The following is a 27,500-nucleotide window of genomic DNA, read 5'->3' on the forward strand; positions in this document are numbered from 1 at the left end:
TTGTGTCTGTGTGTGTATGAACATACATGTGTGTGCCTCGAACATACATATAAATCTATTTATATATACATGCTTACATACCTATAAATACATATATATGTACATAATATATATAAGTGTGTGTGTATGTATATTCTTTCTCTTACACATGCACATAATATAATATTAGAAGATATGCATGTGTGTGTGTGGAGGAGGGGGATAGGCAATTTGCTTTCTAATGTATTATATATATATATATATATAAGAAACTCAATTATGACTGGCAAGACCATGGAAAACGAACGATGAGGAGCTTTGCAGCCCCAGTAACGTGCACTACATATAAGTTTTTTCAGTTCGCAGGCATTCACGTGCACTACATATAAGTTTTGATTCTTTGTAGACTCTCTCTCTCTCTCTCTCTCTCTCTCTCTCCTGAAAAAGCCATGGCTATTCACTCATGCTCCACAAAGCCAAGACCATTCATTCATCAAGCCATAGCCATTCATTCATCAAGCCATAGCCATTCACTCATGAATCCACGGCCGTTCGCCTAAGTAGCCACGAGCATTCCTTAGCGAAGCCACGCCCGTTCCTCTGTGAATCCACGACCGTCCCTCCATTGAAAATCTACATAAGGGCCCACCCCTATTCATTTCCCTCACATTTCTTCTTGCCTCCTAGCCAAATTATTACAGTCTTTTCACTCCAATTTTCATTGCTTCCTGCCTGCTTACCCAACCCCCGCTATCATGGCCAATAAACCCAAGCACTCTGACTCCTCCTATGATGTCATTTCTCACATCCCACAAAAGAATAGATGTTAATCCTATTTTGGATTAACAAACATGATCCTCAATTGAGGACATTAATAAGTGTCATGAAACGGCACTATAAAAGTTGTACATTATGAGATATTGGCCACCCAAGGCCTAGTAAGTAAGTTTTGGGCGCCCAAGTGTGAATAAGGACCAAATGTATATAAGGCATTTTCTCATAATGAAAAGAGACAATCTCCTTTGTGCTATAGAGAGCTCTCCCTTGTGTCTTTAGTGAGATTGAAGGAGAGAGAGCATTCTAGCATTGTGCCTCTTTTATACTTGTGTGATTCATGCTTGTGTGTGAGAGTGAGAGAGAATGTGGGCCTCAAGGGACTCAAGTTTGAAGCATTGGTAAAAGTACCCTACGATAATTGTGATCTATTGCTCATCCTTTAGGTGAATGTGTAGAGTTTCCTCTTGGAGGTATGGTAGCCCATAACATTTTTGGTGCCGCTACGAGAAAACACCTTTGTTTCTTCCATCCTCTTGGAGTTTCGACTCCCACTGCATAGGATTCATTATTGCCCTTGCATTCTAGTAGTGCATTGTGTGGAAAATGAGTGGATAAGATGTGTGTGGTAGGAAGAAATCGTGAGAAATTGGTTGTGATGTTGTGTATGTTTGTGGTGGAGTGGTTTTAGGATAAAGCTTCACTGTTTGTTCTTGTTAATTTTGATATTTGCATCATTGAAAACACCAATGTGAATGAGCAGGTTGGTGTTTGGTTTTTCTTCTTTTTTAAAAATTCATAAAAATCAAAAACATAAGGAACCATTGATTGTGCCAAGAACTTGCATTCCATTCCTTAGGAGTTGCACAATCGATTTGGTATCAATTGGATAAGTATTAAGCACCCAAAATCACAACTTTCGACACGAGAAGTTTCACATGAAACTGCAGAAAAACATTCACGCCATGAACCATTTCTTGCAATTTCATGCTGCGAATCGCTCACGAAATCAATGCTACAATTAATGCTGGAAATTATGGGAAGCATAACCGCGAGACTTCCTATGTCTGTGGGTTCTTTGGAGATAGAGGATTCTTCCCATGTATGTGTTTATAATGTGCACAAAAGACCTTAGCCTAAGGGTCCAGATTTTCTAAAAATTTTAGATTAAGGTTCCAATGGACCAATAAGATTAATCCAAATGTAGGGAGGAGATAAATTGAAGAATAAAAGAAAAACCCCCCAAAAATGAGTAAATGTTCACATAAGATGAGGAAGAGTGGCTAAGGACCAAAGAAAATAGTTAAAAAACTAATTTTTAACACCTCAGAGTGGGGATCTCCCCTCATGAAGGAGGCGCTTTTTTTCTCATCATTTCCCCGAAGGGGTAGTAGTCAAAGAGAACTTAAATGCGGGGGCTTTTTCAGTTTTAGAAGAGCACTAAAATAGGTGTAATTTCTAATATATCCAATGAAAAAGGGAAAGAAAAGATAGCATCCTAGACATTTATTCACCGCTTAAAGGGAAAGTAATTAGAGAACATAAATCCTTGTCTACCCCAATAAGGCAATAAGCTAGATAATGCATTGAAAGACAAACAACCCATTCCCATGAAGTTTACAAACGAGAGTAGGGCATACAAGTACATCAATAGGAAGGAAAAAATAAGGACACAAGCTACTATATACAAGCGTACGCCAGGGTTTCAGCCAGTATAAGATGCCCAAGTGGTGGGTGTGAAAACCCCAGATCATTAACCCTCCCCCTAGGCTAGAGGCACTCATGCCTCTACCTTGTTGATGATGCTTCCAAGGTCGAGGAAGGACTCTCTTCCTCATGTAATTCTTCTTTGACAATAAGTCGATCTAGCCTTCTCTCATGAACTCAACCCTTTGAAAGTGTCCATAGGGAAGGAATGGATGGACTCCCCCAACCCATTTTCCTCAAACATTCTGGACAGTGTGTTCGCTTGGGACTCCTCTTTTTTTTCTTCTCGAATTGGGGTTAGCACGTCTAATTCCTTATCCTAGGTTGGCTCGTTTCATGGAAAAACTGTATCCCTTACCCCCGGTTGGCCCTCAGCTTGGCTTCATGAAGCCATTGGCATGCTTCGACTAAGGCCTTGGCATCTTCGAGCTTTCTTATTTCCTCATCGGCATTGGGGTATTCACCGACCCATTGATCTCCTCAAGGAATTTAAGGATTGTTTCGCGTGGAATTACAAAGAAATGAAGGGGGTACCGCCTACAGCATTACGATTCCAATCATGGAAGGTTCAAGGCCAACCAGGTAGAAACCATACCAGATGAATCCTAAGTATGCAACAATTGTAAAGGAGGAAATTGACAAGCTCATTGCTGTAGAATTCATCTATGAAATCAAACATATGGATTGGTTGTCACCAATCCATATGGTTGTCACCAATCGTGATAGTTCCAAAAAAGAATGGAAATCTTAGGGTATGTGTTGATCTTAAAAAGGTTGATGAAGCCACTAGGAAAGACCACTATCCATTGCCTTATACACACAGAACATGTTTTGGAAAGAGTGGCTGGGAGAGAAGCTTACAACTTCTTGGATGGATTCTCTGGTTACAATCAGGTGTCCATAGCACCAGAGAACCGGCATAAGACAGCTTTCAACACAATGTCCAGGGCGACATTTGCATATACAAGGTTATGCCGTTTGGCCTCACAAATGCCCCCAGCAACCTTTCAATGGTTAATGTGCACAGCCTTCAAGGACTACTTACAAAAGTGGTTGGAGGTATTCATTGATGATCTATGTGCACACTCTCGATGGGTAGACCATCTAGCCTACTTGAGGAAAGTGTTCGAGCGGTGTTGATTATATCATATATCCCTAAACCCCTTGAAGTGTCAGTTTTAGGTCAAGCATGGTGTGATATTGGGACACATTATCTCAAAGAATGGTATATCCACGGACGATAGCAAGGTCAAGCTGATATTGGAGCTACCACTGCCTACCAAACTACAAGGGAGTGCAAAGATTTATGGGCCATGTGGGGTACTATCGTCGCTTTATAATTTTTTATGAAGAAATAGCCAGACCCTTGTACAACCTCCTCATTGTCTTTGAGAGGACTGAGGAGTGTCAGGAAGCATATGATTGACTAAAGCAAGCATTGGCAAGCGCTCCAATTCTACGACCCCCCAATTGGGATCTCATATTTCACGTGCATATTGATGCATCAAATTTTTATATTGGTTGCGTAGTCTGCTTCGCTAGTCGTCAGCTGAATGATGTAGAGGTGAATTAAACCACCATGGAGACAGAAGGATTGGCCATGGTTTACGTCATCAAGAAATATCGACATTACCTCTTGGCCAACAAATTCATATTTTTTGTGGACCATCAAGCCTTACTATACCTAGTAAATAAACCTTGTACCACACGGGGAGAATCACATGATAGTTACTATTATTGTTGGAATTCGACTTTACAGTCACGAGATAAGGAAGGGAACACAGCATGTGTTGGCCGACCACATGTCAAGAATTCCAAATGGGGAACCAACAATTGGTGTTGATGATGATCTCCCTGATGCTTGGTTATTCAAGTTGGACATGGTACCTGAATGGAGTGAAGAAATCTCAGAGTATCTAGCTTATGGTTTTTCGCAAATACCTTTGAACAAAGATACAATGACGTAGCTTATCAAGCTGGCTTCACCTTACCAACTAATGAATGGGAGAACTATATAAGCTAGGAAAAGATAATGTGCTCAGAAGATGCGTTAGAGAGGATGAGTTCATCACCATATTGGAAGAAGCTCATTCAGGGATAGCAGTCGAGCATTTTGCTGGAGAAATCACAACTCGAAAGGTGCTTCAAGCAGGACTATGGTGGCCTACGTTATTCGGAGATGCCATAGAAATTGTCAAAAGATGCGAATAATGCCAACATTTCGCTATTCCACAACAAAAGGACAAGATGCCGCTCACCCCTATTATTGTGAGACAACTGTTCGAGAAATGGGAAATAGATTTTATGGGACCAATTAGTCCAGCGGCACATCCATCCCAAGCCTTGTGGCCACAAACTATTTCACAAAATGGGCAGAACCTAGAGCCTCAAAGAGAGCTAATGCACGAACAACTGCAAAATTTTTATATGAGCAAATCATCTCGAGGTTCGACTACCCATTAGAATTTGTTAGTGATCACGGCTCACATTTTATCAATGAGGTGATTGGTCATTTACTTGTGGGATTCTTAGTGATCCATTGAAAATCATCACCTTATTATCCACAAGCCAATGGTCAAGTAGAGAGTACAAAGAAGATTTTGTGTACTATCTTGACAAAAACCTTGGACATACTAGGAACATAAGTTGACAGCAGCCCTATGGGCCTATCGAACATCATATAAGGTAGCAATGGGTTACACTCCCTTCCGTCTAGCTTATGGTGTGGAAGAAGTTATGCCTATGGAATACCTAGTCCCAAGCTTAAGGATTGACGTACAAGAGCATCTAACGGAGAATGCATTAGCTCTGCTGAAAGGCAAATTGACTTAGAGAAGCTTGATGAGACCAGACTGATAGCATCACATGGACTCATGGTTTAAAAATTACGCAGGAAACATTGGTTCGACAAAAACCTTAAGCAAAAAGAACTTGAAACGGGGGACCTTGTCCTCATGTATGGTGTCGGTAGCGCCAGGAAAAAGAAACTTAAATACCGAGGCCTGGGACCATTCCGTGTATCAGAAATCACACCTCAGGGGTCTGTTCGAATTGAGACAATTGACGGCATCCAAATGGAGGGTTATGTCAATGGAAGTAAATTTAAAAAATTCTTTGGACCACTAATGCAAGAGATGCTCTTGCAAGAACATCTCTTGAAACAACAGAAACAGCTTGCAAAAGAAAAGATACAGCAAGCACAAGAAGAGGCTAAAGAGGCCAAAGCCAAACAATTACTGCACAAAAGACTGATATACATGTCAACAGGGCTTTTATGACCCTTTTGGACGAAGAGAAACTAAACATTGAGCCAGCATGACTCAAGGTGGGACTTACTACAGATACGGGGTCAACTCATAACTTGATCTTATATGAAACCTAGGTAGCATTAGACAAACCACACCTTGAACCCAGTGATGCGCAAGGTCGTAGCATTCACTTGATAACCACAAAAGCTGAGGGATTTTTAAATGTTAACATTTCCATCAAAAATAATTCCTTGGTCTAGGGAAGGTGTTTGTCATGCCTATAGGTTCCATGGAAGAAGAGATGATTCTGGGACGATCTTGGATCTGTGCGAGTAAATGCAATATCCAATGGGAAGAACGAACAGCATTGCTAAAAGCACAGGCGAGAACGTCATGTCCATACCCTTATGGAACTTAACAAATAGAGGGAAGCACATCATAACTGATGAACAAACACAGAGAACAGAACCAGCAACCATTCCGTGAAGCTTACCCACACAATACCCTACATCTAAGGGTACACAAAAGTGGGTGCCCAAGAATCAACTAGAAGATCAACCAAACAAGATGGACACCATGAATGATATAAAGGACTTGCAAACAATTCAAAGTCAGACCTTGTTGACTTGAACCAATTGGCAGGACTCCAAGCATCCGAAGAGACCTCAAGGAGCCCAAAAGCAATGGGTTCGAAAGGACTTACACGAGTACAAGGATACTATCAAGGCAATACGGCAATATGGGTACCCAAACCCCACTCAATGGCCAATACCATAAACAATTTGAATCATCAAAAAGAAGGTGCTAAGAGCATGCAACAAAAACTCCTGACTCAAGCAAGAACCACGCCAACCCTTGTGTGGAGGATAAAGAAAACTCAGCCAAATGGGTTGGGAATTGCCAAAGCAACGAAAGTACCCACTCCGACTACAAGACTGAACAAGGAACCTAAAGGTAAAAACAAAGCAGTACAGCAAGGAAATGTAGATAGGAGCCCTCCACAACCAGGCACAGTGACAACATTGTTCAATTGGGTAGAAGCACAATAAAAAACTCCCACATGGAACTAAAACGAGTGCACCAACAAATGCCCAAAGGTGCCCAGGTGACCCCTTGGTTCTCACGGTAATAAACAAAAGGTATCCAATGATTTCACAAATGGGTATGAGATAAGCAATGTATCATTCACTCATCATGTGCATGTTTGACTGCTTGAGCAGCATAAAGAAAAAATGAGGAAAATTCGATCTTATGCATTCCACGTGAAACTGCAGAAAAAAGGTTCACGCCGTGAACAAGATCAAAAAATGTTCATGCCATGAACCACATTACAAAGATTCACGCCATGAAAAAGTTCAAAATAGTTCATGCCGTGAAACAGTAATTTTTCACAAGCCAACCATGCAATGCCACATGGCATTCTTCATTAAGATAGTCGCCCTGTCCGACAGCTGCATTACAAAATCGATTTTTTTCCCTTTTTTCATCATTTCACATCGTGTGCATGGATTAATCGTCTGCATTCGCTTCTATGTGCATCTCCCGAGCTCGCCATCTGTCTTCAGTGATTCTCGACTATCCCTTCGAGGTGGAAGCTTGATCCTCATCTTTTATTTTCTTTTCTTTTCTTTTCTTTTTTTTTGTGTTGTGTTCTTCAAGAATCACAATACACATTAAGTTGTAACACAAATGACCTAGCGCCCTTCACGATTGCATCATTCACAAAATTAACAAAATACACCAAACAATCGTAATCAAATTATTAAAAATATTGTCTGTACTTTCACAGCACAACACTTTCACGGCCAGAGCCTTTCTCACGGCCTGCACTTTCACGAAAACTGTGTCTGCATTTACGATCGCAGCCTTTCATGGCCACACCCTTTCACGGTATAGCACTTTCACAACCAGACACTTTCATACGACAAGGGGACCAAAAGAGGACGGATCACCAAGGGGGAGACGGCTCTATGGAAGAACTCCTCATCATAGAGGACCTAATAAGGGAAGCTCTGTAACTTCTAGACGCAATCAGGGCCCACCAACACACCATTAACAAGATGCCTCTAGAGGCCATGCTGAAGAAGAATTCATAAAATTTGAATGTTGAAAAGTACGAGAATATCCAAGATGAGGCTACAGAGAAGTCTTATAGGGCCATGTCTTTGATGATGCAAATAAAGCCAGTAGACAAACACAACAGAGTCGCTCTCAACAGAATTGCAAAAGTACACAAAGAGAAAGAAGAAGATTGGGCATACTATCTACACAAGGAAATGGAGAACTACTTGAAGGCCCACCAATCTAAAATAAGTAACCCTTATCTTCTCACACAGGTTCTCAACCATGTAGCAAAAAGACCTCTCAAGGAGCCTGAACCAGAGGAACATATGCAGTTGGCACTACTACCAAAGCGACGAAGATGTACACAAAGGGCAAGCCATCTTGATGGAGACCAAGGATATAATAAAGCAGATGAAGAAAGATTGCAAGAAGAGAGCAGATAAGAAGATGAGGGGAGTGCTTTTACAGATGTTGCTACTGATGAGTCACAAATACTTGAGGAGAGGACTTGTGGCCACAAAAATCTGCACTTACCACAAGAGGCACTGAAAGAGAATATTCTCAGCCATACCATACAGGAACCCCGGCAACAAATCACTCCTCCAACAAGCCCAGCCCAACTTATATTTATCGAATTATCTCCTCTCAAAGACTCAAGTCTGGTAGACACACCAATAGAGAGCTCCAGAACTAGCAACGCTCATTCGAGCTGAGGAAAGACAAGATGTAGAGGCACTTGTAGCCCAAGTACAGGAACCAAAGGCCCCCATGGAAGCAAGTAAAAGATAAAGAACTCCAGAGCCATCAAGTCCAAGCAAGAGAAGAAAATTGGAAAGATGAAAGACTACCCCGACTAGCCTCCCTGCAAAACATCGACTACCCCGACTAGCCTCCCTGCAAAACATCGACTATCAACAATTCTTGCAGGAGACCGTAGGACTTGACGAGTTGCTCAACCAACCACAGACTGGGCTGGAGACTGCATCAAGCACCAATGCAATGTGGGAGCAGGAACAAAAAGTTTGGCGATGCCACCTCCTGACAACACATATGCTCCATGACCGTAACACTGCCCTTTGGAAGCAAGTGAAAGATACATCCACACAAGTACAAAGGTTAAGGCAAACTCGGAAGGAGCTAAGAAAACCCACAGAGAGGTCATTATGAAGAGTTTAAAAGCTACATAGGAGCTGGAGAAAAGGTACAATGCACTGGAGAATAATAACATGGTATTAATCTAAACGATAGTACAAAGGATCAAGGAGAATGCTGATCTCAATGCCAAATTGGAACAAGCGAAGGAACAACTCCATAAAGAAGTCACCCACACAAAGAAACTCACGACACTCCATGCACAACAAGTACAAGACTTCCAAGCCATTGCCAGGGCCAAGGAAGAAGCATTGCAACACCAAATCACACAGGAAACAGCACAACTCAAAGCAGAGGAGGAGAGGGCAAACCATCTACAACATGAAAGGGAACTGACTAACAAGTCTCATGCAAAGAAGATCAGAGCTCTTAATGAAACAATAAGTACAAGTCAGGTAGAAGCACACAAAAATGAGTAGGCACACCAAGAGACAGCGACACAGCTTACAAAACAACTTCAAGACACTCAGAGGTTAGCGGCCCAAAGACTCCAACAGATTACTGACGCTCAGGCAAGGGAAGCAACAGCCCAGCGAGCCCAAGAAGATGCAACACGAAGATTTGAAGAATTGGATGCTACAAGGATGGTCAGAGTAACATCAATTTCAAACCTCCTTAGCAACACAGACTCCCAACTACAAGAATTAGAGCGTCAACTCGCAATCCAAGAAAGAAGTCAGCAGCCGGAACCTAATGATGATCTTCGTCTCATCCTTGAGCGCACCTCCGAGTTGGGACAGCTGTCAATAACTCCTCGGGCCCCTCCTCAAACTCTTTCTTTGTTTTTGTCTACACTAACCCTCTCTCTATTTCAATATGATATAAATCTATTTGAAGATATAGGCTTAGGAGGACTAACATTAATCAAACAAAATACAAAAAGAGACGTTGATCCTACCATAATCATGGGAATTTTGAGGGGCGACTTAGTATTGACTAATCCCCACCATGACATCTTTTTCTATCCTCTACATCCTATCCTGCTAAACCTTTGTAGTTGGTGCCGCGTTCTCCAAAACTCAGAAATTCTGGACAACAGTGTCAAAAAATTAGACTTGTTTGTCCTAGATGGTATTCTAGAGACGCCCACCAACTACGAAGTAGTAGCACATAGTTACCAATGGGTCATAAGTCACGGCTGGCTAGAGGTATATAACACTCACCAACATCTAAACCTATGTGAGTCCACTCTCTATCATCCTTTTGGCATTCTAAAACTCTACACTAATATCTACAAACATTTAGAAGCTATGCTGACAACTGTACAATACAATTTTGATGCTACCCATATAGAGTATCCCACTATAAACGAAGTAGAAATTCCAGACTTAAGGAAGTTTATTAAGTCTCATAAGCCTAGCCACCCACCCCCTAGCACAGATCAGGGTCAAGAAGAATCTTCTTCTTCATTTTTAAAATCAACTTACTGTGTTCCCCATCTTTATACCAATAACATTTGCACACATTTAGGAACAAAGACAACAGATACTTACATGGATCAGGGCATGGCGCAGAGTTCCAGACCCCGCTATTGTAGCTAGCATCAGATTTTTGAAATTAGTGGTGGTGCTCATAGACTAACCAAAGGAGCCTTATGAATGGCTATGAAGCAGAACACCTGAGGTTCAACATGAACCAAGGGCTATCAGATAGGGGAATCATGCTTTATTACCACCGGCTTCGATGTCTTTCAGGATACATGCATATCACCTTCGAAGACACGGTGGATACCGAATTCTGGAGATCACATTCGGCTTTTCAATGTACACTCAAGAAGCTCCAATCTAGGAGGAACTTCTACTGACATGAGTTCGGTGACCAAGTCTTAAGACCTCGGTAACAAGTTCTGCAGACAGAACCTACATCAAGAAGGGGGGGATGTTAATCCCATTTTGGATTAACAAACATGATCCTCAATTGAGGACATTAATAAGTGTCATGAAACGGCACTATAAAAGTTGTACATTATGAGATATTGGCCACCCAAGGCCTAGTAAGTAAGTTTTGGGTGCCCAAAACTTACTTACTAGGCCAAGTAAGTAAGTTTTGGGTACCCAAGTATGAATAAGGGCTAAATGTATATAAGGCATTTTCTCATAATGAAAAGAGATAATCCCCTTTGTGATAGAGAGCTCTCCCTTGTGTCTTGAGTGAGATTGAAGGAGAGAGAGCATTCTAGCATTGTGCCTCTTTTATGCTTGTGTGATTCATGCTTGTGTGAGAGAGTGAGAGAGAGTGTGATTGCCTTGTGCTATGGTGTGAGCAACTCTACGGTGACAGCGTGGAGGTGGAGCTTGGAGGTTGGAGCTTAACAAGTGAGCTTGGAGGCCTCAAGGGACTCAAGTTCAAAGCATTGATAAGTACCCTATGACAGTTGTGATCTATTTCTCATCCTTTATGTGAATGTGTAGAGTTGCCTCTTGGAGGTGTGGTAGCCCATAAAAATAGGAGGCATGCCAACCACCACAGTGAAAAGATGCAGGGGGGAAGAGAGCTTGAGCTCTTGCAAGCACACACACACACTCACAAAACCCTAATAGAGAACACACAAGGTGAGAGGCTGAAGTCTTCTTCTTCTCTACTCAACACTCAACACACCATATACAAGAATAAGAGTACACACAATATGAAAGGTACTCAACCAAATACATACACGGGTTCTCTATAGTGTGAACCCAACTAAATGAGCTGGCGCTATAACTATACCAGTCTCTAGAATGGCTGTCACACAGCCTGTCATCCCACTGGCCGCATATCACCCAAGATCTCACCAACCATGCCAGTGGTGTAAGTGTGGGGCCTATCCCCCAGGCGGGTCATCAGTGGCCACCGCCTCACTAGACGAGCTCGATATCTCAACACTCCCCCTCGAGCTCAACTCCATCTCATGTACACCAAGCGAAGCCTTGAATCTGCGGAGCTTCTCTGTACCCAATGCTTTGGTGAAGATGTCAGCTACCTGATCCTGTGTGCTGACATAAACAAGGTCAAGATCTCCTGCCAAGACCTTCTCTCTGACGAAGTGGTAGTGGACCTCTATGTGCTTCGTACGAGCATGAAAGACTGGGTTCCTGGCCAACTGTATACTGCTAATGTTGTCACAGAAAATGACAACTTATCTATACACTGATAGACCCAAATCTGTAGTCTCGAACTTCTGTCTAAGCAAGATCTTTACATCAAAGATCTCTGCATCATGGTCCCCCGTAATGATCAAGTCATCTACATAGATGACAACAAGCACAACTCCTCTATCACCATGTCTCACATACAGCGAGAAATCTGCATTGGCTACATGAAAGCCAATAGTGACAAGATATTCAAAAATCTTGTCAGACCATGCTCTTGGTGCTTGTTTTAAGCCATACAAGGCTTTCTTCAACCTGCAAACATGCTCGGGGTGACCCACATCCTCATAACCAGGTGGCTGCAACATATACACCTCTTCTTGCAAATCCCCATGCAAGAATGCATTCTTTACATCCATCTGATGTAAAGACCATTGCTTTGACGCAGCCACTGCTATCACAACTCTCACCGTTGCCATCTTGGCAACTGGGCTGAAAGTTTCCTCATAATCAATCCCATATGTCTGCGCATATCCTTTGGCTACCAATCTAGCCTTGTACCTGTTTATGCTCCCATCACTGTTATGTTTAACTTTGTACACCCACTTGCATCCAATGGCTTTCTTGCCTTCAGGCAATTGCACTAAATCCCAAGTTTCATTTCCATATAGTGCATCCATCTCCTCATCCATAGCTTTCTCCCAACACACATTTTCAACAGCCTCATCAATGCATGTGGGCTCTACAACCTGCACAACCTTTGCCATATATGCATAGTGATGTGCCACATAACCATCATATGTAAATCTCTGCACAGGGTTCTTCACTCTCCCTGATCTTTGCTGCTTTTCATTCATGGCTTCCATAGCCTTCTTTACACCAGGTGTTCTCATAGCTGGGATCCCAAGCTCCTCATCAAGGCTCATATCTGAGCCACTAGACACTCCATCAACATGAGAATGCCCTGCAGAAATGTCAGGCATACCAAGGGTCTCAACCACTTTCTCTTTTCCTTTACATGATGTACTAATCACATTTGCAGGACTGGTATTATGACGCAGCCTGCCACTCCATGGTCTATCAATAGACCCACTAGATGAGGACTCTCCTGGTCCACTCAAAGACTGTGATTGCTGACCTGCATTCTGTGCAACCACACTTCCACTCACATCAGCCCCAACAGCTTCTTTTTCAGCAGCATACCAGCTGCTCATCTCATCAAAGACAACATCCCTGCTTACCCTCAACTCACGTGTAGCAGGGTTATAACACCTGTATCCCTTTTGCTCAAGGGAATATCCAATAAACACACATTTTTCAGCTTTCGGATCCAGCTTAGTTCTCAGCTCATCTGGCACATGCACATATGCAATGCATCCAAAGACTTTCAGATGAGACAAATCTGGTTTTCTGTCAGTAAACCTCTCCTCTGGAGTTACATCATGTATGGCTGCAGTTGGAGTCCTGTTCATGATGTATACTGCTGTAGAAACAGCCTCAGCCCAATAGCTATGCGGCATATTCTTCTCTTACATCAATGCTCGCGCAATCTCAGCAATGTGCCTGTTTTTTCGCTCAGCAACTCCATTTTGCTGCGGAGTGTATCTGCATGTAAACTGTCTCCGAATACCATTCTTCTTCAAAAATTCAGAGAACTCATTGGAGAAGTACTCTCCCCCTCCATCTGACCTTAGGCACTTTACATATTTTCCTGTTTGCTTTTCAACCAAAAACCTGAAATTCTGAAAGTGAGTGAACACCTCACTCTTCTCCTTCATGAAATATACCCACACTTTCCTTATGTGGTCATTAATGAAAGTCACATAATACCTGCAGCCTCCCATAGATATGGTCTTCGTAGGACCCCATACATCTGAATGCACAACATTAGTGCATTTCTGCTCACATATCTGTTACGTGGAAACACATGCTTTGTTTGCTTCCCAAATTGGCACGCTTCACATATTTTCTGCATACCTTCCACTTTAAATTTTGGCAACCCTATCACAATTCCTTTTGTCTGCATAGACTTCAATCTCTGCACATTTACATGTCCAATCCTTTTATGCCAAATGTCTGTGTCTGCAACAATTCCTGAACCATTTGCAAACATCGCAGCACCCATTTCAGGCATGTCTACATTTAATGTAAACATTCTGCCCACTCTGTTGCCTTTTGCAACCAACCTGCACTTGTCTTTAAAATCTTCAACATAACATCCATCAAGGTTAAACCGAACCTGCAAACCCTGCTCAATCATCTGGCCAACTGAAACCAGATTCTTTGTTATGTTCGGTACATGAAGTACATCTGCAAGGTACTTCACTTTGCCATCCTGCATAGACAATGGCACATCTCCAACATGGGCAATTGGATGAGCAGTGTCATCCCCTGTTTCCACAAAACCTGGTCTTTCCGGGTTTTTCATCTCCTTGAACCACTCCCCATGACTCGTCATGTGGTTCAAAGCACCTGAATCCACATACCATACATTATCTTTTTGTGCTGCATCAACATTTTCAGACATGGCATTCACGACATGCTGCATAACAAACAACCCTTCATTATCCTCATTATTTCTGCTTGAGGATGCATAGTTGTTTTGCTGCACTTTCCCATTTTGCATGTCAGCCTGCTTCTTATAACATTCTGCCTGCACATGTCCAGGCTTACCACAATAATAGCATTCACGTGCATCATTATATTGCCTTTGCCAATTTCCACGGCCTCTTTGACTCCCCCTGCCTCTGAATTTGCCTCTTCCACCTGCGTGTTGTTGTTGTTGTTGATTCTGGGACTGTTGTTGTTGCTGCTACTGCTGGCCATAATTCTGATTACCTGTTCGGCCACCTCCTTGACTGCGTCCACGGCCTCCTCTACCTCGTCCTCTTCATGAACTCGTGTAGAAGGCCTGTTGCTCTGAACTGTTTTTGCTTTGTGAAGACTGTTGGTCTTCACCCAAGCTCTTCTCTTCGATAATCAGCATAGACACCAAATCTGTAAAGTTGGGAATGTTTTTTCGAGTCTGAATGGACGTCTTGAACGCCTTGTATTATGGCCCGAGACCACGTAGACAGACTTCCACCTTGTCATCATCATCTACTGACACACCAATAGATGCAAGGGATTCCACAATACCCTTTATCTTCAGCGCATAGTCATTCACAAACATGCTCTTTTTCTCCACAGTATGAAGTTCATTCTTCAACTGTATCTTACGTGCCTTGGTATTTGTTTCATAGAGCTTTACCAAGGTGTCCCACGCCTCCTTGGGGGACTTGGCATCCTGAATGTGCCCAATCATGGTGTCCTGTATACTAATGGAGAGCCATTACATAACCTTCCTGGCTCCTTGGTTCCAGTCTTTAAACTCTTTCACATCTGCAGCAGTCGGATTTATATCCGACTGGTATCTCCGGTGCCTCTTCATGCTCACCTTCTATGTAGTCCCAATAGCCTTTTCCCATCAGGAAATTTGTCAACCTGAACCTCCAAGCATGGAAGTTATTCTTATCCAGCTTCTCAGCCACAATCTGTGTTATGCCATCATTAGACATTTTGCCAAACACACAATTTTACCAGAAACTGCACTCTGGTTTTTCCTGCACAACTGCTGTATTTTCTGCAGCGGTACTATAGTACTCTCAAATGTCACAACCAGTGACTTCAATGTGCATACATACACCCAATGGCAACTATAGACCTCTTTGCAGCACCCACAGTGTCTGCACAGTCAATCTGTCTTCCTGCAATCCTTAAAACAGAGTTCTCCAGAGAATCGATGACTTACCCGCAGTGCTCGAAATCGCCTGCTTTCTGAAAAATGGAGGTCCAGACGCACCCGAAATGCTTTTTCGTCCAAAAAAACTTTGTCCTATAGGACAGTATATGTTGCCCTATAGCTTTACTCCCGCGAAGAAAGATCCTCAATCAGAGATCGTTGCGGTGCCTCCCGTAGAGCTCCCGACAAGGGTGTAGTCACCAACACAAATAGGGAAGAGTAGTTGAAGCTCTTACCCTCGTACCGCTTCCTGTGGTTCTCTTGCTTGCAGCTCAGCCCTTAGCACGAACCAGGCTCTGATACCATGAAAAGATGCAGGGGGGAAGAGAGCTTGAGCTCTTGCAAGCACACACACACACACTCACGAACCCTAATAGAGAACACACAAGGTGAGAGGCTGAAATCTTCTTCTTCTCTACTCAACACTCAACACACCATATACAAGAATAAGAGTACACACAATATGAAAGGTACTCAACCAAATACATACACGGGTTCTCTATAGTGTGAACCCGACTAAATGAGCTGGCGCTATAACTATGCCAGTCTCTAGAATGGCTGTCACACAGCCTGTTATCCCACTGGCCGCATATCACCCAAGATCTCACCAACCATGCCAGTGGTGTAAGTGTGGGGCCTATCCCCCAGGCGGGTCATCAGTGGCCACCGCCTCACTAGACGAGCTCGATATCTCAACACACACATGCCAGGAGTACAGGAAGCACCCAAACCAGCTTTCCCATATGGGTGAAGCTCTCATGAAGCAGATTGATGGCCATGCCATCCATAGTCTCATGAAGAATACACACAAGGTACAACACCTCTTCATAGTCTCATGAAGAATATGCACGAGGTTGAGAACAAGCTGCTCTATTACATAGAGCCTTGTTATCGGGCCATTTTGGACCCTATCGTAGTCACTTGCCTAGAGCAGATAGGGCTCAGCAAATTTCCCATTATACAACCATGGGAGCTAGACCTGCTCAGTTGCCTCTACTTCATAGAGACTTACAATGCCAACCAGGCTACAGGGCAGGTCCTGGACAATAAGGGTGCTCCCCACACCATCCACTTCAGCCTCGATCTTATCACGGATGCACTCCCTCCCAAGAGTCAAGCAACCCTATATACAACACAACAATGACATGCGCCATGTGTGCAACGTCTTCTAAGGAGACCAGCCACCAAGGATGGAGTGGAGTGGAAAAATATCCCTCGTCTCAAGAGCTTGTTATGCGCCTACCCATGCCCTTTCCTTCCTCCTCATAACACGCTAGGGAGACATGTTCAACAAATGCAACCTCTTGACTCTCGCTCGTGTCCACCAAGGCATCACAGTTAACTGGGTAGAGTACCTGCACATAGCTACATGCAATCTCCTCAAACTCCCAGGGCAAGCTGATGGCCTCCTCATTGCTAACCAAAGTACTCTACCACACTGCCGGGCTGGGAGGACTTTCCACACCCTATTCGCTTCCAAAGAGTAGCACATTTCCTTCCCCTATCCCTGAACCTCATCCCTCACCAACCTTTCCCCCTCCAAACATCATCATTCAGCTCCTCAAGCAGAGGAGGAGGCATGCCGCCCACAAAGCCGCCAAAAGGAGGAGGAACTTCGTCGTACCGCCCAGTTCCTCGAGGAAAACCTTATCCACACACCTAGCCCTAAAAGCCACCCCTTCCAGCTCATCCAGAAGAAGGTCCCTCTGTATCCCATCTACTTCACAATGGCATACGATGGACACCCTCCTCTAGGTCCAAGCTAGGTGTTTCCACTCCCAACAAGCGTACTTGAAAGGCATTAGGTCCTCCCATAATGCCCTTCCAAACTTTGCCAAGGGCTTTTCTAACCTTTCCGAGGAGCTTGTAACATCTATGATAACATACTACATGCAGCGGTGACACGAGCAAGTTACAACCACCCAACAGGCCATGTTCTTGGTAGAGCTAATCAGCTCCAAACCCAGTAAGGCCTCCAAGCAGCTCTCCTCTCCCAACACCCAACTGCAAACGTCCCTAGAGGATCATGAGAATACACACACTGCCGCCATGGCCACCATCACCCAGCTCTAGTAGCAACAACTCCATGTGGCCAACCAGGGAGGATGCCCAAACTGCAACCACACCCTCTCCCTCACGTAGAAAGAATCCCAGAACATGCGCTGTCGAGCACAAACCGCTTAGGATGGCTGCCACATAATTCAAGCCTCCTTTGACTCCTATAAATAGGTGGCTGAGCACATCTTGGAGTACAAGGATGCCCAACTGGCTACTTGCAGGCAACAGAGGAGCGTGTCCACCAATCCCTACTAGAAATTACGGGGTACACGTCCAACACTCTAGAGTGCAAAGTCGATGCATTAATGAACATTGCACTGAGTTGCTCACCCTCTCCACCACACCCCAAAACCCTCCACAACTTCTCAAACTCCACTACCACGCTACGCTTTTCACCTAAATCTTCTACAACACAACATTTTCATCGACGACCCCATCACCTCATCAACCCTCTCCTACCTCATCACCAAATGCACATGCCCATCCCTCAACCTCCTCGTCCTCTTAGAACCAAGTTTCCTTCGACAACCCCACCAACTTCTTCACCCTTCCCATTCACCCCATCATCACCACCAACCTCATCAAGTGGGCCACACTTTGAGAGTATGGGCATGCCACTGATATCGATGCCACCATTGATCTCTCCATCCCCCATGGCCTCTTCCCATACCCCTATGACTCCTCCAAATCCATCACCTCCCTCGCCTTCCTCGAGCAACTTGGCTGGACCACAATCTTCTATGCTTACAAGGCCATTCACCGTCGAGCCCTCCCACCTTACTCCCTCTATGGTGGCCTCCTCATTCTCTACCATCGATGCTACTGCCAACTTGGGATCAACATCCACGACTCACACATTGCCTTCGCCTATGACCTTTCCATCGAAGAGGCCCGCGAGGTGAAAAACTTCTTCTTCTCCAAATGGCCAACCTGCGACCCCAACAATGATGACGACAAAACGATTGTGGGCATGAAGGCCCCGACATTCCCGCAAGAGCATATCCCCTTGCCTTCCACTCTCCTCCTTCTCAACCTCCACCCCCACCACATTTCCACTCCCAATCTAGCCTTAGTTCTCAACCGCCGCCTCCCAACCCACCTCACACTGGTGCCAAGCAACATTCTCTCGAAACCCCCACCCTCTACGCAAAACTCCTAGCAAGCACCAACTTCCCTCCTTCCACCTCTTCACCAGCCACCTTACACCTCTTTCCCTCCCCTTCCACCACCCCTCCTCAAGTTCCCTCCCCTTCCACCTTACACCTCTTTCCCTCCCCTTCCACCACCCCTCCTAGTTCCCGTGCCCACCTCCTTCACCAACACCACCATCACACTCTTCATCCCTCCCCTTGGATTGGGCCTATTCATGCCCCCAACTAATGTTCCCTCTACATCAGCATGCCCACCCCCTTTCCTCCATGCCTCTCTCGGCACCACCCCCTCTTCCTCCAAAATCCCTCCACCTCACCTCGTTGACCTCCCTTCACCCACCCCTTGGACTGCACAAAGTTCGAGCATGCCATACAAATCCTGCTCAGCCCAACAACTTCAACAGGCACCAATCTCCAAGCTAACGGACTATATGGACATCCATGTCCTCCAGCTCTACCTTGACGCCAAGCACCACGACACATGGAAGCACCAGCATCCACATCGACAACGCAGAGGCAAGCAGCCAGTTTAATGGCAACCATTCCTCCTCAGGCCATATATTTGAATGGAGTAGTGCAAAGCCCCTCGACACCTCGGCATTAATCCAACTTATCTCCCCATCCGCCATCGCTGGGCTTGGGATTTGTTCTGCATTGAGAAAATGGGGAACCCCAAGCTCCAATTCAACTTCCCATGGTTCCCCCCTCCGACGTCCCGGAGCCCATGCATGGAAGAAAGCATGCTCGCTCAAATGCATGTTTTCATCGATAGATATGATCAGGTGTCAGATCCCACAATCGTTGCCACCATATGCTTCTTCAACCTCATCATCATCACCCTTTTGGAGGCATTCTCACAGTGGCACCATTATCATGAAGCAGCTCAAGGCCTTGCCTTCTACCTCAATAAAGGCTCCATCCTAAAGCAGCTCTTTGGCTACTATGAGCGCATCCAGTTGGATTCCCACCTAGCATCTCCAAACTTTTGAAGACATGATGGAGATAGTGCTTTGGACGAGCTATAAGGCCTTTCACCGATACCCCAATACCCAAAGTTGTGGTACGATTTTGTCTACACATATTCCTTGTACTACCGTTAATTATTCTTGCCAGCTCCGAGGATGGACCTAAATTAGGGAGGGGGTATGTTAACCACAGTGGTTAACATTATTTTAAAGCATGGTTACACTTCATGTAACTCATTTAAGTGCTTCATGTAAAATGCCGGCCATGAGCATAATCCTAGATGGACCTGAATTAGGGAGGGGGGTATGTTAACCACACTGGTTAACATTATTTTAAAGCATGGTTACACTTCATGTAACTCATTTTTATGTAAATCGTGCTAAGTGCTTCATGTAAAATGCCGGCCATGAGCATAATCCTAGGTGTACATAGAGCTAGAAGAACCAATTTTGGCCCTCCAATTGTTAAATGGGCAACCAACCATTGTAAAAAGAGATCTCATGTATATAAGTGACTTATGAAATATTCCAATATGAAAACGGACAATCCCATTATCATAATTAAGTTTTGCTCTCTCTCTCTCTCTCTCTCTCTCTCTCTCTCTCTCATGGCTATTGTGGTAAGCTTGTGTGCATGCATTCTTGCTTGTTTGATTATTTGTGTGTGCATGTAGGTGATGTTCTCTTTGCTTGCCTCTTCTTCTTTGTCTTCTTACTCTCTCTCACCTTCACTCTTACACACGTGAAGGATCTGAGTATAATCCCATGTTGGATTAACAAATATGCTCCTCCATTTGAGGACATTAATAAGTGTTATGCAAAGGCACTATAAAAGTTATACATAATGAGATACTGGCCACCCAAGGCCTTAGTTAGTAAGTTTTGGGCACCCAAGTGTGAATAATGGCCAATTGTATATAAGGTAATTTCTCACATAATGGAAAGACATAATCCCCCTTTGTGCTATGAGAGCTCTTTTACTTTGGAGAGAGAGAGAGAGAGAGAGAGAGAGAGAGAGAGAGAGAGAGAGAGAGGGGCATTGATGGAGAGGAGGGATCCACTCCTTGAGTCGCTGTTTCAAAATGGTTTGCTTTAGGGGGGCCACCTTTTTTTCTTCATCCTCAGTGGAGGGTATGAGAAGGAAGTTGTTTTAAAACATGAGGCCTCAAAATAAGGCCAAGCCTCTCGCAAATTTGAAGTAGGCAAAGACTGGGTAACCAATCACATGGTCTTGTTGTCATGTCAATGAGGCATATACATTTACTGGGTAACTAGTAAATGTATCTAGTACTAATCAAAAGAAAACCTTTAAAAACAGTACCACCTTGATATACTAAGACTTTGGGTGCCCGTCAGATGCAGTGCCACCCAATTGAGACTCAACAATCGAGATGCATTTTTATCACACATAGTAATCATTCCATAACAAGGGGGTTCTCATAACAAACATTGTATCAATAGTAGGCCTCCCTCACAAAAATGCTAAGGGGGTTCTCATAACAAACATTGTATCAATAGTAGGCCTCCCTCACAAAAATGCTAAGTATGGCAAAACAACAATAATAATACTACCCTAGTGAGATAATTCTACCAACAAAAAGGCGGAGACCCCCGACACATTAGGGCCGCCCATCCAAACCTGCTAACAAGGACAATCCCACTTCCTAGGATGTGAGGGTTTCTCGCCACCCTCCATAGGCCCAATCCCCAAAAGGATCTCGATCTCCCACTAGTGGTTGGTGGATCATGACCAACTCGTGAGCTATAAGCCTTGCTCAACTAGCCCCTCTTGGGCTCAAAGTGAGAGCAACCCCTAAGGTGACCTTCTTGTTCAAGTGCCCCACGCTACCTCTGGCTACTTATAGTAACATCATCCCATCAAAAAAACAAGGAGCACCCAAATAAGAAGCTGATAGGGAGGGGACCTCCGAGACTAAAACATAGTGAAGCAACCAAGCCATGAATAGATCCTCGAATGAATATAAGTAGTTCAATGGGTGAAAATTTGGTACTAGTAGAGAATACTTACTACTCCACCATATCATCTTCTCACCCATATACAAGACGCTTGTATATATAAGAAGGTCTTCTCCTCATCTTTTGATGCAAGACCAACCCCCTTACAAATGTGGCGTAAACATACCCAGACATCTCTCTATTTTTTCCATCTTGGCTTTTCATGCATGCATGCACTACATCAATAAGCTATACTAGCATGGGACCCATGCAATGTTACGGAATTGTTTGGAATGGCACATATATCACGTTCAATTTATGTGTTTTACACACATAAAGTAAGTGCAATGGTATGTACATTCAAGAGTGCAAGTTAGAGAGACAAAGACAAACAGAATGCTAATGATTTTAATAATCACCATGCATATTTGGCAGCTCATCACTTTTACACAAAAAAAAAAGTGCAACCATAGCTTTTGGGAATTTGAGAATAGTAAGTGTTGATAATTGGAAGTGTAAATTTCCTAATCAAAAATCTAATCGCCAAAATTTTTTTGCAAAGGGCATCTCCTAATTCAGAAGAAATTAAAATTATAAAAAAGAGTACATTAACACGTAAAGATAGTAACTTACCACCATCATAATAAGTTGGTGTCTCAGGGGTGGCATGAAAAAAAAACATTACAATAGGAATTTGTCCTCTTATAGTATTGTATCCATCCTTTTAGAACATGATATCCTAGAAATGACACTTTCCAAGTAGGAGAATCTTCATCAGCACAGCAGGCAGTGAAAGAACTACCATATTTTCAAAAGAGATAAACACCTTGTGGCATCTCAGGGACAGAGATACCGTGCGTCTCTAAAGAATCCTCATATATTTATAATATGAAGATATCCCCCGATGGTAAATCCCTAAATTCAATAAATTCAAAAGTAAATTAAAACACAGTTCTCAAACTTTTATTTTAGTAAGAAAACAGACAGTGAGGAAAGTACATATTGCTTACCCATCCTGATAGGCATTTATTGCATCATACACAGAAAAGTAAGGCCCATCAAGTGCAAACCAAAATGATGGTGCTATACAAAATGAAGGTATGTCATGTGGGATAAACAAAATGTAAAAATAATAATAAGAAAAATGTTATTTACCTGGAATTTTCCTAATTTGCATCCATGACATCCCCATATTGAAAGTTGATGCTGTTGACATTACTCTTCTGTCTATAAATATGCAACAATAAGACATCAACCATGTATGTGCGCAATTATGTGTGAGAGAAGTGAAAGAGAGGGAAAGATATAAGAGAAAGATGTATTTAATTAATATAAACAATTACTTAAATAATAACAATTATATTTTACACCATTAATTAACTAAGAAAGACACATAAAAGAAATAGATAATTGATGAATGTTATATTTTACACCATTAATTAACTAAGAAAGACACATAAAAGAAATAGATAATTGATGAATGTTATATATTATAATAAGTCAGATCCCTTTCTCTACCAACTCTCTCACAAAACATCCACATAAAAATGAGCAAAGCTCTAATTAATCTTCTAACTTGGTAATGCTCAATCTTCAAACTCTACACTTCTGGACAGAAACAAACTATTGTTCCTTTGACGTAAATCACATGCCTCCTCTCAAACAAGGGGAGCCCATCGTCTCACCAAGATTATTTTCTGTAATTTTTTCAAGAGAATGAAAAGAACCCGTAAATTACCAAAATCAATCTTTTGAACATAATTATTATACTATGTATACTATAAAAATATATATATTATACCTTGCAGAATAGAGGAAGCCAAAGATGGTATATGATGAGTATCAACATAATACTCATAACGCATACCATACATCACTATAGAGGTATGAAAAACCTAATCCTCAATTTGAGGAATGGAGTACCCCAAGAAAGACGCAAAGAATCAACTGATTCTTTTCGATACAGATATACTCCACAAAAATCATCTCAGGAATAGCCATACCAAAAACCTCAATACATTCACTAACAACTTTAACACATAGTTGATTTGCATCAAAACTGGCAAAACCCTACACACAAAAGTATAACAAAAAAGTAATGCACAACCATTCCTCAAAGCCAATTGTATAGTAATAAAAACCAAGCTCTATACTAACTCATCAACAAAGGCATCAATTAGAATACCGCCTATGCGAGTTCTAGAAAAGGAGCCATCCATAGTGGTGGATCTTAAAACATGATAGAATTGAATGCAAAGATTGCTTCAATATCTTAAATAAAGACCTAATATATAGCTTGTAAGAATATTACTAAACCTTGAATGTTTCCTTGAGACGTGTCCAAAGTAAAAATGACTTCGGACGTATCTACCAAGACAAAAACGTCACAAACAATTTATACACGAAATGCGAATACGAATTATCTATTATAGAAACAAAAAACAATGACTTACTTTCAAGCCCGTAGAATTTCTCTATACACAATGTTACTTGTCATGCACATATGGCTCTCAAGAGTTGCATTTATTATCCTGAAGCAGTACCTTCACGGCATTACGAGAGCGAGCCCGTGACAATGCCACATACAACTTCTCGTAAATACCGGTGAGACCAAGTACAAACCCAAGATGCCCAAAGACTGGCCTTGCACTTTATTTATAGTCATTCCAAAAGCAAGCTGCAATGGAAATTATCTTCTTCTCATGGTGAAGGGAAGTTGACTCTTTGTGACAATAAAAGTGATCCTTGGAATAAAAACCATGTCACCTACCTTGGTGCCTATGATAATTTCTACCTCTCTAAGACCTTTGAGTGACATGCCTTGCATATTAAACTGGTGCCATTACAAAGGCCATGCTTTGGATCTATGTTACAAAGTAGTATAAAAGGGGCATCAAGCTTTAAGGCCAAACAATGTGGTGGATACCCACCTCCCAGCTTCAAAGAATTAAGAAACTCAGTGGTGCCATTACAAAGGCCATGCTTTGGATCTATGTTACAAAGTAGTATAAAAGGGGCATCAAGCTTTAAGGCCAAACAATGTGGTGGATACCCACCTCCCAGCTTCAAAGAATTAAGAAACTCAGTGGAGTAAAGGAATGAGTTTTGCTCTATATTAAGAACTGAATCTCGCAAGCACTGAAATATTCCTTGAGTTCACCTGGCATTACATTCAAGGCAAATTGACATCATCAACTTCACTATTCGTGGGAGCAAGAATAGCACGATCGCAAGTATGATACATGGGACATAGTAACACCCAAATAAGAATAAACCCAATGCACCAAGTCCATTAAGTTAGATCTTTCCATGACCATGTCACCCAATATCCATCTTTCCATGACCATGTCAGCCATTTCTATTGGATTACCCTCATTACGGTGCAACCCATTGCCAATATCCATCACCCATTACTTAAATTCACTTGAATTCACTTGAATGATCCGTCGTGATTTGCATATTGCCAACCAACTTCAAGACTTTGATAAATTGCCACATGTAAGATCTAGACATTGTAGCATCAATAATATCCTGACGTCTTCCCTTCACAACCACCCCGTGAGGATGAATACATCTCAATTTTGGAGCAAGCCCAGTCGTAAGTAGACACTTCACAGCTAGATACCACTAATCAAAAGATCCTACTGGCAGGCCTGTAGTGGCCAACCTTGTTTGGAGATGCTACTGAATATGTCAAAATATGCGATGAATGCCAACAAACACAATTCCACACTATAAGGACAGAATGCCCCTAAACCATGTAATGTCCTTACAACTATTTGAGAAATGGGGCATCAATTTTGTGGGACCCATTAGTCCGGCTGCCCGACACACCCAAGCCTCGTACATCATAGCATCCCCCATGGATTATTGCACAAAATGGGTTAAAGCTAGGGCCACAAGAAAATCCGACACCCAAGTCCATGGCCTAATTCCTTTACAAGTGTGTGATCACTCACTTTGGGTGCCCTCTTGAGCTTGTTAGTGACATATATATGAAGTAATACATATATGTCATGCACCCACTTCATTAATGAAGTAATACAATTCTTACTACAAAAATTCTTGGTCATGTACCGAAAATCTTCACCCTGTTACCTTTAATCCAATGGCCAAGCAAAAAGCACAAACAAGACCCTATGCGCTATCTTGACCAAGATTGTAGAGGTGAGTCGTAATGACTAGGAATAAAAGTTGCCGACTGCGCTCTAGACTTATTGCACCGCATATAAAGTGGCCATTAACATGACACCCTTTAGCTTAACATAGGAAATTGAAGCGGTTATACCTATGGAATTCTTGGTGCCAAGCTTAAGGGTCACCATACACGAAAGGCTCACTGGCAATGTCCTAGGTGATCGACTCGTCGAGCTGGAGAAACTTGATGAAACGTGTTTAAGGGCTGGGTATGGAATGTTTGTCAAAAAACTATGGTGCAAGCAATGGTTAAATGACTAGCTCAAGGACAAGAAGATGAACAAGGGGGGTATGGTCCTCCTCTACAACACTAAAAATCACAAGAAAAAACTTAAATAAAGAGGACTAGGCGGCATAGTGCACATTGAAACTCTTGACGATGTCAAAATGGCCAATTGTTTCAATGGTAGCAAGTGCAACTCACACAAAATGCCTTAAGGGAAATACACCTCAAAAAAGAGGAGAAACGTAAACACGATGAGTTGAAAAAAAAACCAGTACAACAAGAAGCCAAGGAATGGTAAGAGAAACTTAGAGGCCAACAAATCATAGTAAACATTTCCTGGAAGTAGTTGACCTTAAGGGAAGAGGACTGGGAAGTTAAACCTTAGGAATGACCACTCCGACAAGTTTTACACAAAAACTAGCACTTGTTGATAATACGGGTGCTAACCACAATTTAATGTCTATGACACATGGCACTCTCTTGGGAGGCCCACCTTACTACCCAACCTAGCCATCGTCACTATTGTTGCTTCGCATTCTGTTCAATACTTAGGTGTTGTTACCATTCTATTTCACATTGGATTTACCCCTTGTTGGAAGGCAAGTTCTATGTCATGCTTGTAGGAACAATGTAAGAAGAAATCCTTCTGGGATGATGATGGATGGGTGTCATATTGATTGGGAGGCAAGGACGGCTACACTATAACTAGCCTCCATGCAAGTTACTATCCTTATGATAGACAAAGAGCCAAAGCCGCCAATCTGACCTCCACTAGGGAACCAATCCTCTTCATCAACCACAACCCCCTACTTACCAAAACAAACATAGAAACATACCACCCAAAAAGAGGCCTCTCCTTCACAAAGGTACCCCATCCGCTCAAGGAGTTCCATCTGCACCCAGCTCTGCGGCAAGTCAAACCTCACCAACGGAGCCCACTAACACCACTAACTGCCAATGGATACTAGCTCGCCAGATACCCCATCCGCTCAAGGAGTCCCATCTACACCCAACTTTGCGGCAAGTCAAACCTCACCAACGGAGCCCACTAACACCACTAAAACTGCCAATGGATACTAGATTGCCAGCGTTCCACCCAACCCACACTGATTCTCATTGTTGGGTGCCCAAGAAGATCGTCATTGCCCAGGGCTATTATGAGAGTGTTAACACC

Source organism: Cibotium barometz, chromosome 36 (genome assembly GCF_041138505.1).
Source record: "Cibotium barometz isolate CiBa-2024 chromosome 36, ASM4113850v1, whole genome shotgun sequence".
Lineage (NCBI taxonomy): Eukaryota > Viridiplantae > Streptophyta > Polypodiopsida > Cyatheales > Cibotiaceae > Cibotium > Cibotium barometz.